Source organism: Amblyraja radiata, chromosome 17 (genome assembly GCF_010909765.2).
Source record: "Amblyraja radiata isolate CabotCenter1 chromosome 17, sAmbRad1.1.pri, whole genome shotgun sequence".
NCBI classification, from domain to species: Eukaryota; Metazoa; Chordata; class Chondrichthyes; order Rajiformes; family Rajidae; genus Amblyraja; species Amblyraja radiata.
Window position 1 is genome coordinate 22,255,556 of NC_045972.1, and position 14,561 is coordinate 22,270,116.

Sequence of the window (14,561 nt, forward strand, 5' to 3'; positions counted from 1 at the left end):
TTCGTGTTGGGATTTTTCAATTACACCTTTTGCGTAAGGCCGCTCCAGTTCAGCATGCGCTTCTGATTTCTCTTTACCAGAAAGTACGAACATTCGGTTCGGTATATGTTGAACTGGAGGGCTGTACTTGTGTATAAATTCTATTGTATATCCCTGGATACTGCTTAAAATATAAGTATCGGTAGTTAACATGCTCCATGCATCCAGAAAGGAGTGTAATCTCCCCCCAACCTCCATGCTCCCTGTATTTTGTAGGGAACCAGACCCACCTACCTCCATAGTTACCAGTGGCAGGTTTACTTCTTTTTGTAAATCCTTCCGTTGATGTTGAGGCGGTGGTGTCTGGGTTTGTGGTTTGGTTGATGTTGGAGGTTCGCGTATCTTCCAAGAAGGCCGGCCTGGGCCATGGCCTAAAAAAGACTCATGTTTGGTGTACCGGACCTTCGAGCTTTCACCAGTCGGTCTTGTTCTACTGGTGGGTGCGTAGGGATGCTGTCTGTGGCTGTAGTGAGTTTTTGATGAAGTCCCTTTTATGAGTACCAGGGTTTTTGCTTCCTCATCGAGCTCCTTGACTTGCTTCGATAGGTTACCTCCAAATAGTAGTATTGGTGGTTTTATGTTCCCAGGTTTGCACAGACCCGCGAATTTCGGATTTAAAGTGGGTCGGATGGCATTCTTCCTGATGCTGTTTATCTCATATTGAGTGTTGCAAAGCAATGCCAGTGCATCCTGTTGGTCCTGGGACATGTCCTTCTCATCCACTGTGCGGGCGAATGCTGTTATCCCTGCTGTTAGGAGTTTTAATACCTTTTGGAGTTTGACATCCATGCCTCTAACTCCTATTCCAATATGTTTCCATATACAAGTATTGACTACTGGAACATTCAGGGATATACAGTTGCCCGGTGCCAGATGTCTTGACGTGGTGTCCAATACAGCCTGTTCTTGTAGCTGGTTAAAAGACATATAGTCTATACTGGCAGCAAGCTTTTGCTCCAGGTTTTGGCCAGTCTGGTCTGGCTGTAAGAAGTTGGACACCATGTCCAGCAGATTTTCTCGTTCCTGCATCCCCTGCACACTTGATTTTTCTTCTGCGAACCCCTCTTCAGGATCAGCCCAGTACTGACCCCCAGTGCTCCCTTCTGATGAGGGAGAAGCACTGTGCAGCCCTACAAGAGGTGCTGCTGTGGGTTTTCCATAGAGCCCACAGTGACTCGACTCCATCTCCCGGAGCCTGTCACGTTGGAGTAAATGCTCCACACACCGCTCCATCCGGCTCCAGCGCTCACGGTCGCTGGCCGCCCGCGGTTGCTCAAAGTCGGACTCCTCTGAGTCCACGACTTTGTTAGTTTTTTGTCTTGCCTTACCGCCCGGCCGCGGAGTGGATCTGGCCGGTGCGGAGGCGACATCGGGCACAGCTGATCCCATTATCGGTGATTCAAGTGCCGCTGGCCGCTGCTGGCTGCCCGCTACTCCGCGGTCCTCCCCCACCAGCTTTGTCACAGCCCTTGTTGCTTCTTAGACTTGTCCATGCTTCCCACCTGTAAGTTGGTATAGGAAACACACAAAAAAACCGCAGTAACTCTTACCTGCTGGTTCCGGCTTTTTAAAACTGCCGCTGCGGGGGAACGTTGTTCCACCCCGCCTGACGTTTCGCAATGCGTGTAGCGATATGACACGCATGCGTCCTGGCGGGGTTCTTCACGTAGTCACTCACGTGACTCCGAAGTAAAATGTAGGATTAGTGCAATGTCAACTGGTCACATTCTTTCCTTTCAATCACAAAGTTGCTGGTTAATACACAAAAAGTCACAATATGCTGGAGTATCTCAGCAGGTCAGACAGCATCTCTGGAGAACATTGATAGGTGACGTTTCGAGTCGAGACCCTTCTTTAGACTGATTAATGTAGGATTGGGACGGCAACAACTGGCCACATACTTCAATTTCAATCACAAAGTTTAAACCTTTGAACGCCCACAGATACAAAGGATGAGTCAAAGGCAATAACCATATGAATAGAAATCCAAAATAAAATGCTGCAAATATGGCTCCAAAACAAGACCCATTCCAATGATAATGAAATAGCAGGAAGGAAAACTGTTATTCCCACCCGCAGGTCACACAAAGCAGACAACTAAATGAAAACAGGCCAAAACATTTAAAATATAATGATATTGCCAAGTGAAAAAGTACGTTATTAAACCCCAGTTTGACGCATGCATTGATGACAGATGTCAAATATAGTTACTTATAAACAGCGCTCAATTCTGCAGATAGATGTTTTAGTTTAGTTTAGTTTAGGGATATAGCACGGAAATAGGCTCTTCAGTCCACAAGCGTCTATGCTGTCCATCGATCACCCGTTCACACTAGTTCTATGTTATTCCAGTTTCTCATCCACTCCTTATACACAATGGGCAATTTACAGACAGCCAATTAACCTATAAACCCGCATGTCTTTGGGATGTGGGAGGAAACCGGAGCACCCGGAGTAAACTCATGTGGCCACAGGGAGAACGTGCAAACTACACACAGACAGTGCGTGAGGTCAGGATTGAACCCGGGTCTCTGTCGCTGCATGGCAGCAGTTCTACCTGCTGCACCACCGTGTCGCCCTCCCGGGCAACGAAACAAAGCTGAATGCAAAAGGAAGGATGGGAAGGATAATGTTATAGCCAGAGGTGGTCTGAAGAAGGGTCTTGACCCGAATCATCACCAATTCATATTCTCCAGAGATGCTGCCTGATCCACTGGGTTACTCCAGCACTTTGCGCCAAGTGTGAGGAGGTTTGTGAGGAGGTTTGTGTGGAGTAAAATCAACAGCATCAGTTGGGTTAAATGATCTCGCTCTTGTGCTGCACAAGAGCCTTTGGTGTGCTTTCTTGACCATTGGTTTCATATGGCATAGGCCTCTTTCTTATCTAGGTGTACCAGGAATAAGTGTAGGGCCTTATAACTGATAAGCCGTGGACCTGTTGTGGTGGTAAGTGAACAGCAATGGATCAAGGTGGCTTGATAGGCTGGATTTAGTATGTTCCATACCCATAAAGAGGCACAATGAATTGCACAGATGCTAAGATCTTGAGCAAAATAAAGTGCTGGGGGATCTCAGGCAGCATCTCAGCAGGGAATCAACAGGTAACGTTTCTGATTGGTACTCTTCTTCAGACTGATTAAAGAGCTTTTAGACATATTTTAATCTGTAAGTAACTTGCATGGATCTGATAAGGCCGATGGCTTATTTCTGTGTTGTTTACAAGATTTACCTTTCTGACCAGTTTAGCTGCACTGTTCCTGTGGTTGAAATATTTATAACTGATATACAGCTTCCTTCTTGTATCCACCCACATCTTTAGGCCCTTTGAGATATTTTTAAGTATTGCATCTTATTTCAATTTAATAATCATCTTGTTGGGCTGCTCTCAAGATCCAGGTCCCACAGTGGCCAATAATGTCAAACTTCTTACCAGATGTCTTTCTTTACGCTCAAAGCAAAGGTTAGAACAGCAGAGTTTTCTCCAAAATATTGCTTTGAGGCTCAGCAACCGATTCACAGAAGAGTAAGTGTGGAAAGAGGCCATTTGCCCCATCAAATATGTGCTGGCTCTCTGCAAAACATCCAGCTTTTCCCTTTCAAATTTCCTTCCTTTCCAAAAATGTTCCAACTTCCTATTGAATACCGAGATTGAGTCTGCCTCCACTACTTCCTTTGGCAATGTATTTCGCACCCTAAACACTCATTCTTTAAAAGTCATATTTTACCGTATGTTACTTTTGCTTTTTTGCCAATTACTTTACTTCTCTGTGCATTAGTTCTTGAGTTGCTCTCAATCTGTCCTGTATCTTACATGATTTTTAAGATTTCTGTTGGAGTCCCTCACAACCACGATGACATAGTGGTGCAGCGGTTAGAGCTGCTGCCTTACAAAGCAAGAGACACGGGTTCGATCCTGACCATGTATGCTTGTCTATATACCTCCCACACTCCAAAGTTGTGCAGGGTTTTAGGTTAATTGGCTTGGTATAATTGCAAATTATCCTTAGTGTGTGTACGATAGTGTTAGTGTGCGGGTATCGCTGGTTGGCATGGACTCGGTGTGGCGAAGGGCTCGTTTTCACGTGGTATTTCTAAACTAAACTAAACCACCTTTGTTTTAGAAAGAACATCTCCAGCTTCCCAAGTCTATCCATGTAACCAAAGAAGCATGTTGAAGGGGAAAGAACAGTGAGTGCTAATAACTAATAAATAGGGATGTGGACTGTGCTAATGTGGTAACAGGGAACTACAGACAAAGTAGAGACATCAAATGCCGCAGTGCCGACACCCATGTTTCAGGAACTTCATTGACTATATTATAGCATGCACCCATCATTGTAACAGAAAATTGGATCTACTGTCAACCAAGTTAGACTTGTGAATAATCATTGTATTCTGATTGTTACCTAATTAAGTCTATCTGTCAGCTCCGTTCTGTAATCAAGACCTAGTTTTACTGTTAATCAAGTTTCTGTGTAATCTCATCATCTGAGAATATAAAAACTGTAGCAAAGTCGTACAGGGGAAGTCAGCTTTGACTGGTCTCCTGGTAAACACCAGTTTTAATAAATTGCCTGTTACTTTGAACACAAACTCCACGTGGCCTTTCCATTTTGCTCGTAACTGAAATATTCTGGTTAATCACCTTTTCAGCCATTGCAGGACTTACTGTGAAGTGTGAGAAATGGGACATGTTACTCCAGTTAAGGCTAAACCAGTTTCCTATAACATCCTTGTAAATGAGGAAGTGAACAGATCCACAAACCCAAGAGTAGCAAGCATCGTATCAAAGTTTATTCTTCGCTCTGTTTAGCGAAGTGAACCCACATTCTCCAGCCTGGTTTAGCAAGTGGAGTAGACTTGATGGGACAAATGGCCTAATTCTTCTCCTATCACATGACCTTATGACTTTATTATTCTGTCTCCTGGACTGAGTAGTATTTCCTTCAGCTTTGTGAGGCTATTTCCATGGCTCCAGCAAACGCACACTCTTTAGACTATAGACTTTTGAAATAGGGCGGCACAGTAATGCCCGAGTTGCTACCTTACAATGCCAGAAACTCGGGTTCAATCCTGACTACGGGTGCTGTCTGTACGGAATTTGCATGTTCTTTCTTCTCCGGGTGCTCTGGTTTCCTCCCACATTCAAAGGACATGCAGGTTTGTAATTAAATTGGCTTGTATAAATTGTGCCTAGTGTGTAGGATAGAACTAGCTTATAGGGTGATTGCTGGTCGGTGTGCTCTCAGTGGGCCGAAGGGCCTGTTTCCACACTGTGTCTCTAAAGTCAAAAGTCACAAATCTTAACAGGGTCTTGTTCCTGCTGTCAATCTGATAGTAGAACCACAAGCACATATATTTTTTATTTTATCAACAAAAAATCACAATGAAAATGTTGAGGTATCTGTTTTGTGGTTCCTGAATTACCCGGAATAGTATAATCTCTTAGAGATTATGTAAAGATGTATTAAACTGTAACAGCATAATTCTTTCATTCCACTAATGCACACTTCCAGTATTGTACTTAATCTTACCCATCTGGTTTCAATATTATTCATGGTTTTCACAGATATTGCAACTAGCACTCCCTTCAAACAAAGTGCTCAAAAACAACAGAAATGTTTTATAGATGATGAGCTTCTTTTCTCTGTCCAAAGGATGGTGAAGTAGGCAAAAAGTCTTGGTGCAACTAGGCAGTATTTTTGTGAGAAAACATACCTGTTTATGAGGAGAAGGGTCACCATGTTAATCCCGAGGATAAGGTACCCTCTGCAGTAATAAATTGCCCTTCGGGTTTCTTTTAAATCTTTCCCCTCCCACCTTGAACGTATGCACAGCTATTTTGGATTGATCTACCTTGGGAAAAAGACTCCAACCATTCACCTGATCGGTGCCTCATGGTTTTGTACACTCATTGAAATCACCCCTCGGTGTCCATCGGTAAAGTGCGTAGCATAGTTCTATTGTTACTGACCAATGATCACCCCATACACTGGCATTATCCTACAGACTCAATTTGCAATATACAGGAGCCAATTACCTACAAACCTGAATGCCTTTGTAGTGTGGGAAGAAACCAGAGCACACAGAGAAAACTCAGGCGGTTAGGGCGAGAACGTATAAGCTCCATACAAAAATAACCCATAGTCAGGATCGAACCCGGGTCCCTGGTGGGATAGCAAGTCGGCATGGACTCAGTGGGCCAAAGGGCCTGTTTCAATACTGTATCCCTAAATCAAACTAAACCAAGCAATGTGTTAAGATGACTTCACCATATTCCAAGAACATCACTTATCTGGTCATCCACAGGGCTGCAAACTACGTGTAGCATAACGGTTAACTTCCTGGAGCAGCAGCCAGAGTTCCAGACCATTGATTCAGTGACATGGGTTTGAATCCCACTTTGGTAGCTGGAAAATGTAAATGCAAGTAATTAGATAATTGTGTACTTTGAAATATAATGCTAGTTTCAGGAATAGTGACCACAAAACCGCTGGCTGTCATGAGAACTCTTTCGGTAAACTAATATCTTTCAGGGAAGGAAATCTGTCATCTTTACCAACACTGGCCTGTATATAACACAAGGACCACTGTGATGGACAACTCTTAAGTTCATAAATTAATAAGTGATAGGAGCAGAATTAGGCCATTCAGCCCATCAAGTCTCCTCTGCCTATCAATCACGGCTGATCTATCTCTCAACCCCATTCTCCTGCATTCACCCCATAACCCCCGACCCAGGTACTAATTAATAATCTATCTATTTCTACCTTAATAAATATCCATTGACAGGGTCTCTAGTTCAAGGGCAGATAGGGTTGGAAATTAGATGGCAGTGTTGCCAGATCATCCACATTACATGAACAAATAAAATAAGTGTGGATAAAGATTTGGATGCATTAATGTTGGCGAAGAGGTGGCACAGTGCAGCAGCGGTATAGTTGCTGCCTTACAGCGCCAGGGACCCAGGTTTGATCCTGACTACGGGTGCTGTTTGTACAAAATTTGTACATTCTCCCTGTGACTGCGTGGGTTTTCCCCAGCTGCTCAGGTTTCCTCCCACACTCAATAGGCACACAGGATTGTAGGTTCATAGACCATTAAAATTGTAAAATCATAAATTTTCCCTATGGTGTTCGATAGACCTTCTTCTTCTTGCGTGGGTGTGGACAGCCTTAAGACACCAAAACACTACATCTATTTGTTTGTGCACGTCGGGTTGATTGCATTAGTCAAAACTGGATGGACCACGTGAAGGTTGCAATCTCCCACCTCTTCGATAGAACTAGTGTACGGAGTGATTGCTGTTAGGTGCGGACTCAGTGGGCTGCAAGGCCTGTTTCCACATTGTATAACTAAATAAAACTAAATGTGGAGGATAGGGACATACAGATGAATCAATATAAATCCAGTCTCGGTCATTTACAGTAGTATAATCACATATCTCCAGACCTTGTTGCCTCCACACTACTTGGCTGTAGTACCAACACAATGTCAAGGTTTCAAGGTATTTAATTGTCAAGCGCACCAATTAAGGCACAGTTATATTCATATTCAATGTACGGCTAATCCACAATGTCCACGATGTCCACAATGCTTCAAAGGTTTTAAGGTCCAAAGGTCTGTTTATTGTCACGTGTACCAATTAAGGTACAGTGAAACTCAAATTGCTTTTCGTCCATTACAGCTTTTATGACTGAAAAGCAATTCTTCGCACTTTGGTTGCAAATGTTAACAACTATGGAGAAGCCCAAATAAAATGCAGGTGAGGAGAGAAGAGGGAAAGTCAGCTATGTCCCAAGTTATGTTGAATAGAATGCTAGATGCATATTTGTTGAATAGAAGCAATTTAGTGACTTGGACCACTGCTAACACGCAAACAGTGTAGACATGAAGCCATCAATAGTTGTAAGTCATGACAGAGTATATTTAGTTTGGGACAGATATTGGATGTAGGTCAATGTAGAAATTATTACATTTGTTTTGGCTTCCGAAGAGTTTCTTTGTGGTTGATGTACTTATGGGCATTTAACACACAGGGTTTTGCCAATGCATTGAAGTATTATACACCTTAGGAAATGTATTACATTAAAGAAAAAAAATAACTATAAGGTAGTGCTTTTCATGAACTTGGAATATTCCAAAACTCTTTACAACATATGAAGTTTTGAAGTGCAATCGCTGGTGTTCTGGAGAAAAAAACATGTCAAGCAATTTGCACACAATAACGTCTTGCAAACAGTAATGCAAGAATAACCATGTAATTTGTTCAGTGGAGATGTTGATGAAGGCAAACATGTTCTCTTTGGAATTGTTGCAATGCATCTTTTCTATCACCCTAGAGAACAGAATGGGTAGAAATCAAAGTGAATAGTCAGAATAGTACTTTATTTGCCAAGTATGTTTTGCAACATACAAGGAATTTCATTTGCCAAGTCAGTCATACAAATAAAAAGCAACCAAACACCCAAAACACTATTTAACATGAACATCCACCACAGTGACTCCTAAACATTCCTCACTGTGATGGAAGGCGAAATAAAGTTCAAGTCCCTTCCCTTTGTTCTCCCGAACTGTTCGCCTCGAGCCTTCCGTTGACGGGATGATCTTGACTCCCGTAGCTGGCAGCGTTCGAGCCCTCCGCATCGAGGCGATCAGCTCCCGCATCGGGGGGATGTCAACTCCCCCACACTGGATGATCGAACCTCGTGTCGGGGCTGGTCGAATCTTCTGTGTCGTTGGAGCTTCCCAACTCGGCCTCTCCTGAGACTGCAAGCTCTTGATGGTAAGTCCGCAGGCCGTGGGTGGAGAGATCCCAGGCAAGGGATCAGCTCCGATGTTAAGTCCACGCCCCACAGTGGGGCTCACGACAGTCCGAGGAGGCCTCCAGCTCCATCGATGGAAGGCCGCAGAGCACCAGGAGAATGCGATCCGAAAACTAATCACATCTCCGGCAAGGTAAGAACCTAAAAAAAAGTTTCACCCAATCCCCTCCCCTGCTGGAGTAACTCAGCGTCTCAGCTAAGGCAGCATCTCCATAGTACATACAGTAGATAGGTGCCATTTTGGGTCAGGACCTTTCTCAAGAACAGAATTGGTCAGAACTTTTATTTGGAGGATTGCACCTCCCACAGCGCGACACTTTCTCTGGTCTGCACTGGAAGTAGGGTTTATGTACATTCAAATATCTGGAGTAGAAATCTATGGATTCGTATATTACACCATCCTACTTTGCATGCATTCAGCACATGTGACCGAGGATACATTTCAATATCAATGTCTTTTCCTGGCATTGGTTTAAGAGTGAATACTTTTACTTAGGAGAAATCACATGCTCATTCTCAATGTTGTGATATTGAATATAGACCATAGAACATTACAGCACAAGAACAGGCCCCTTGGCCCACAATGTCTGTGCCAAACCTGATGCCAAGACCATCTCATCTACCTGTGCATAATCCATACTCCTCCATTGCCAGCATATCCATGTGCTTATCCAAAAATCTCTTCAATGCCGCTATCGAATCTGCCTCAACAGCCAACATTGGCAGTGCATTCCAGACACTCACCACTCTCTGTGTAAAAAAACTTACCCCGCAAGTCTCCTTACAATTTGCCCTTCTCACCTTAAAGCCATGCCCTCTGGTATTGTCCATCCTGGGGGAAATGTTCTGACTGTCCACCCTATCCATGCAGCCTATCTATGACATATTTTTCATTCACCTGAGATGGATTTGAAAGAAGCCACAATTATTTGACCAGCAGTCACAGCACTGAGAAGATGGGCCTTGACCATGTTCTTGGGGAGAAGGTAGAGCAACTGAGCCAAAGCAGACAGATGTAACACGAGCATGATGGCATGGGAGGGGGCGGGGGAGAACATCAGTAAAGGAAATCTGTACGTGATATTCCATTTGATTCTTACTGACCACATGTTTCAGGGTAGACAGTCAGAACCTTTTAAGTAGGATGGAAATACCAAAGACTATAGGGTGCAGCTTTAAGGTGAGAGGAACAAAGTTTAAAGGAGATGTAGGGAGAGGTTGAGCAAGCTAATATATTATTCCTTAGAGCGCAGGAGGATGGGTGATCTTACAGAGGTGCACAAAATCATGAGAGGAATAGATCGGGCGGACACACAGTCTCTTGCACAGAGTAGGGGAATCGAGAACCAGAGGACATAGGTTTAAGGTGAGGGGGGAAGATTTAATAGGAACCTGAGGGGTAACTTTTTTACACAAAGGGTAATGGGTGTGTGGAATGAGCACATTGGTTGATGTGAATCCTATGACTCTATGTGCAGGGCAAGTTATTTACACAGAGGGCGGTGAGTGTCTAGACCCTGTTGGTGTTGGTGGTGTTGGTGGTTGGAGGAGATATGATTAAGAGATTTCTGGATAGGCTTATGGACATACAGCGAGTAGAGGGCTATGGATCATGAGCAGGCAGATAGAGTTGGTCTTGGCATCATGTTCAGCACAGAAATTATGGGCCAAAGGGCCTGTTCCTGTGCTGTTCTATGTCAGGTATGCATTGACAGAGAAAGTAGGGCCAAATCTAAGTAGTTTGGTACGTTGAAGTGAAACAATGATTAATTGCGATGTGGCCTAAATGCATTATGAAGCCTTCCTGTGATCACAATATCCTCTGCCAACAAGTCAGCAGCTTGGGGCATGTTTAGTAACAAAATACAGTGATAAATAAATTACATAGCGACCTGTTAAAACATTAATCTCTTGAAGCTTCAGAGAGATTACCAAGGGTAGTGAAAAATATTCTTACAATTATTACCTGTAATAAGACTGTGAAAAATTAATAGAGGTAGTTATTGCCTTTGTGATTACAGCAGAAATTCCTGTGTTCAACTATGAATTTGTATTGAGCCTTTATCATTATCTATTAACTTCTGATAAGAAGTATAAAAAATACAGAGATTAATATGTTATTGTGGCATTGTGGCAGCAGAATTGGTAACCAATTAAGGACAGGGTGTACAGTGTATTAAACATGTCTTGCCACTGTCAGAGTTCAGTTTGATTTCAGCCCAGGCTTCAGCAGGTCAATATCTCTCTTCTCAGGGGAATCATGAGAGTGTCAGGTGAATGAAGTCGGTCCTCTACTCAACACGCATGGGCCGACAGATCACGTCGTGATGGGGAACCATAAACCCTCTCAAAATCAATGCAGTGAATAACATTAACGTAATAAAATTTGCAGTCGAAAGAAGCCTTTTAAATCAGGATGTTAAATCAATGAGTGGCGTAGGACACAGAGTGCTGGAGTAACTCAGTGGGTCAGGCAGCATCTATGGAGGACATTGATAGGTGATGTTTCGGGTTGGGACCCTTCTTCAGACTGATTGTAGAAGGGCGGGGGAGAAAGCTAGGAGAGCGAAGGGGCAGGACAAAGTATAGACAAAGTGCTGGAGTAACTCAACGGGCCAGGCAGCATCTCCGCAGAACTTCGATAGGTGATGTTTTGGGTCGGGATCTTTCTTCAGACTGTTTGTAGGGGTGTAAAGAAGGCTAGAAGTGGCAAAATGTAGGACAAAGTGTGGACACAAAGTGCTGGAATAAGCTGGGCAGCCAGTATCTGAGGAGAACATGGATAGATGACGTTTCAGGTCGGGACCCTTCTTCAGAGGCTGCTTGCCATATAAACATCTCTAAAAGTTACCATTCATCTTTCCTGCAAATCCTTTCTTTGACATTTGTTAAGGTTCGTAAAAATTTTAATTGTAATATCCATAAAGCATTAAGTTTTCAACAGTCATAATGTAGGGATTTATTTGCAGCCAATACCTTCATCATCCTGGGAGCCTCTGCAAATTGAACCTATTGTTTAGGGAGTGGGTGTGAAAGTGGAATAACATAGAACTTTAGACCCTTACCATAGACCCTTCTGGTCTTCCGTTAAATCCCTGGAAGACTTTGACTCCAAGATTGAGTGGCGCAGCGCCTGGAAAGATGCCAACACCAACAACGTAGAGGTCATCACAGACCCCTCAGTGAAACCACTGGATTTTGACCACCATCACAAGCAATAGCTAACCCTGAACAGAATCCACACCCTCCATGCAAGAACAGCCCATCACCTGCATAAGTGGAGGATGACAGACTGCCCTGCTTGCGACTGCGGACATCCAGACCAGGCCATCCCACACGTCGTGAATGACTGCTCACTGAGGCTTTCCCCTAGGGGCATCAAAGCCATCCACCCAGTAACCGATGCTGTCCTGGCCTGGATGTCTACCATTGATATATAACTTTAGGCTGTGCATGCCTTACGCAAGAAGAAGATTAAACTAGTGTGTGGAATGGCACTGCAGATGCTAGTTTATTCTGAAGATAGATACAAAGTGCTAGAGTAACTTGAGGGGTCAGGCAGCATCTCTGGAGAAAAAGGATGGATGACGTTTCAGGTCGGGACCCTTCTGCAGAACTTGTGTGAATGGGTGACCAATGGTCAGCATGGACTCGGTAGGTCAAAAGGCTGTTTCCATGCTGTAGCTCTAAACAAAACTAGATAACAAATGGACCAGTCTACAAACTTCTGTAGCTGCACAGGTAGGTCAAAGGTTGTGTGACCTGCAGAGAGTGCCATGTCCCATGGTTACCACGAGGTCAGGGGGTGAATCACGTCCTGTAGAACAGACGTCTGATGGAATATTTTCCAATTGCCTGAATAATTAGAGCTCAAGCAACACTCACAGAGCTTAACACCATCCGGGATAAAGGAGTCGGTGTGATTGTGATCACATCCACTACCTTTAAGGGGCTGTCCCACTGTACGAGCTAATTCAAGAGCTCTCCCGAGTTTAAAAAAAATTAAACTCGTGGTAAGCACGTAGAATGTAAGTAGCGGGTACGTCGGAGCTCGGGACGTCTCTTAGAGGCTCATAACGCTAACGGCAGGTACTGGGGAAATGCGGTAAGCTCAGGAAGACTCGTGAAGATTTTTCAACATGTTGAAAAATGTCCACGAGTGCCCTGAGTACCTACGAGCGGCTATTACCGTAATTCTCCAAGTTCGAATCAGGGGAAACTCGGGAGAATTTCTTGAATTAGCTCGTACAGCACCACATCTCCTCCCACTGATGTTTGCTGGCAACATTCTGTACTATCTACAACAAGCACTGTGGCAATTTGCCAAAACTTCATCCACAGCTCTCTCCAAATTCTGTTGATTGATGTACAAATGATGTAAACATTGCAAGGAGAACCCTTGTACGGTGAATCTTTTACGCAGGGCAGGGGAATCAAAAACCAGAGGATTTATCATCAAAGGATTTCCCTTTATCCTGTATCTGTACACTGCGGACGGATTGATTGTAATCATGTCTAGTCTTTCCGCTGACTGGATAGCATGCAACAAAAGCATTTTATGGTATCGCGGTACACGTGACAATAAACTAAACTAAACTAAGCTAGGTTTGTGAGAGTGGAAAGAGTTAATAGGAACCTGAGGGGTGACCTTTTCACACAGTGGGTGGTGGGTGTGTGGAATGAGCTGCCAGAGAGGGCAGCTGAGGCAGGTACTTTAACAGCATTTAAGAAACACTTGAATAGGTATATGGATCAGAAAGATTTAGAGGGATATGAGCCAAATGCAGACCAATGGGTTTAGATGGAGCATCTTAGTTAGCATGGAGGAGTTAGGCCAAAGTGCTTGTTTCCCAGCTGTATGACTAACATTTTATGACACCAAGCCCCTTCTGAGTTTTAAATAATAAAGTGGGGTCTTTATCTTCATCAGAGAGGATGGGTATGCAGGGTACCCACATTTTTACATCTCATTTGATAGATGTCTCACACCAGTCGTGCTGCCTTGATTACTAAACAATGGAATGTGAGTCTGACAGAATGTGTTTGGTTTCCTGGAGCAGAGCTATTTGACGCAGAAGCCATTAGATTTATGGAAGGAGGATTGTCTCTTAATTTTAGGTCCTACATTGGATTGCCACGCGCTAAAATATAAGTTTCTCAATGTATGTTGTGCAGGGGATGGGAGATGAATGGAGGGAATTGCTCAGGGGTAGTAAATCAGCACCATATGGTTCCAGTGCCACAATACTTGAATTTACTTTAGACTTTAGAGATGCAGTGTGGAAACAGGCCCTTCGGCCCACCGAGTCCACGTCCATTAATGATCATCCCGTACAGTAGCACTATCCTGCACATTAGGGACAATTTACGGAAGCCAATTAACCTACAAATCTGCATGTCTTTGGAGTGTGGGAGGAAACCGGAGAACCCAATGAAAACCCCAGGTCACCGGGAGGAACGTACAAACTCATCCTGACAAACGGCAGAGCCCGTGGTCAGGATGGAACCCGGGTCTCTGGCGCTGTAAGGCAGCAACTCTACCGTATCTGCCAAAACTTTGAACTTGGCTCCAAACTTCTATTTCACTGACGCAAGAGCAGTGATACAGTACATAGCTTTGCTTCAGGCTTTTCTGCCTCAGAGCCAGCTTCTTAACCCTTTGATTGGCTTCCAGAGGCAGTGGAAATATCTCACAGG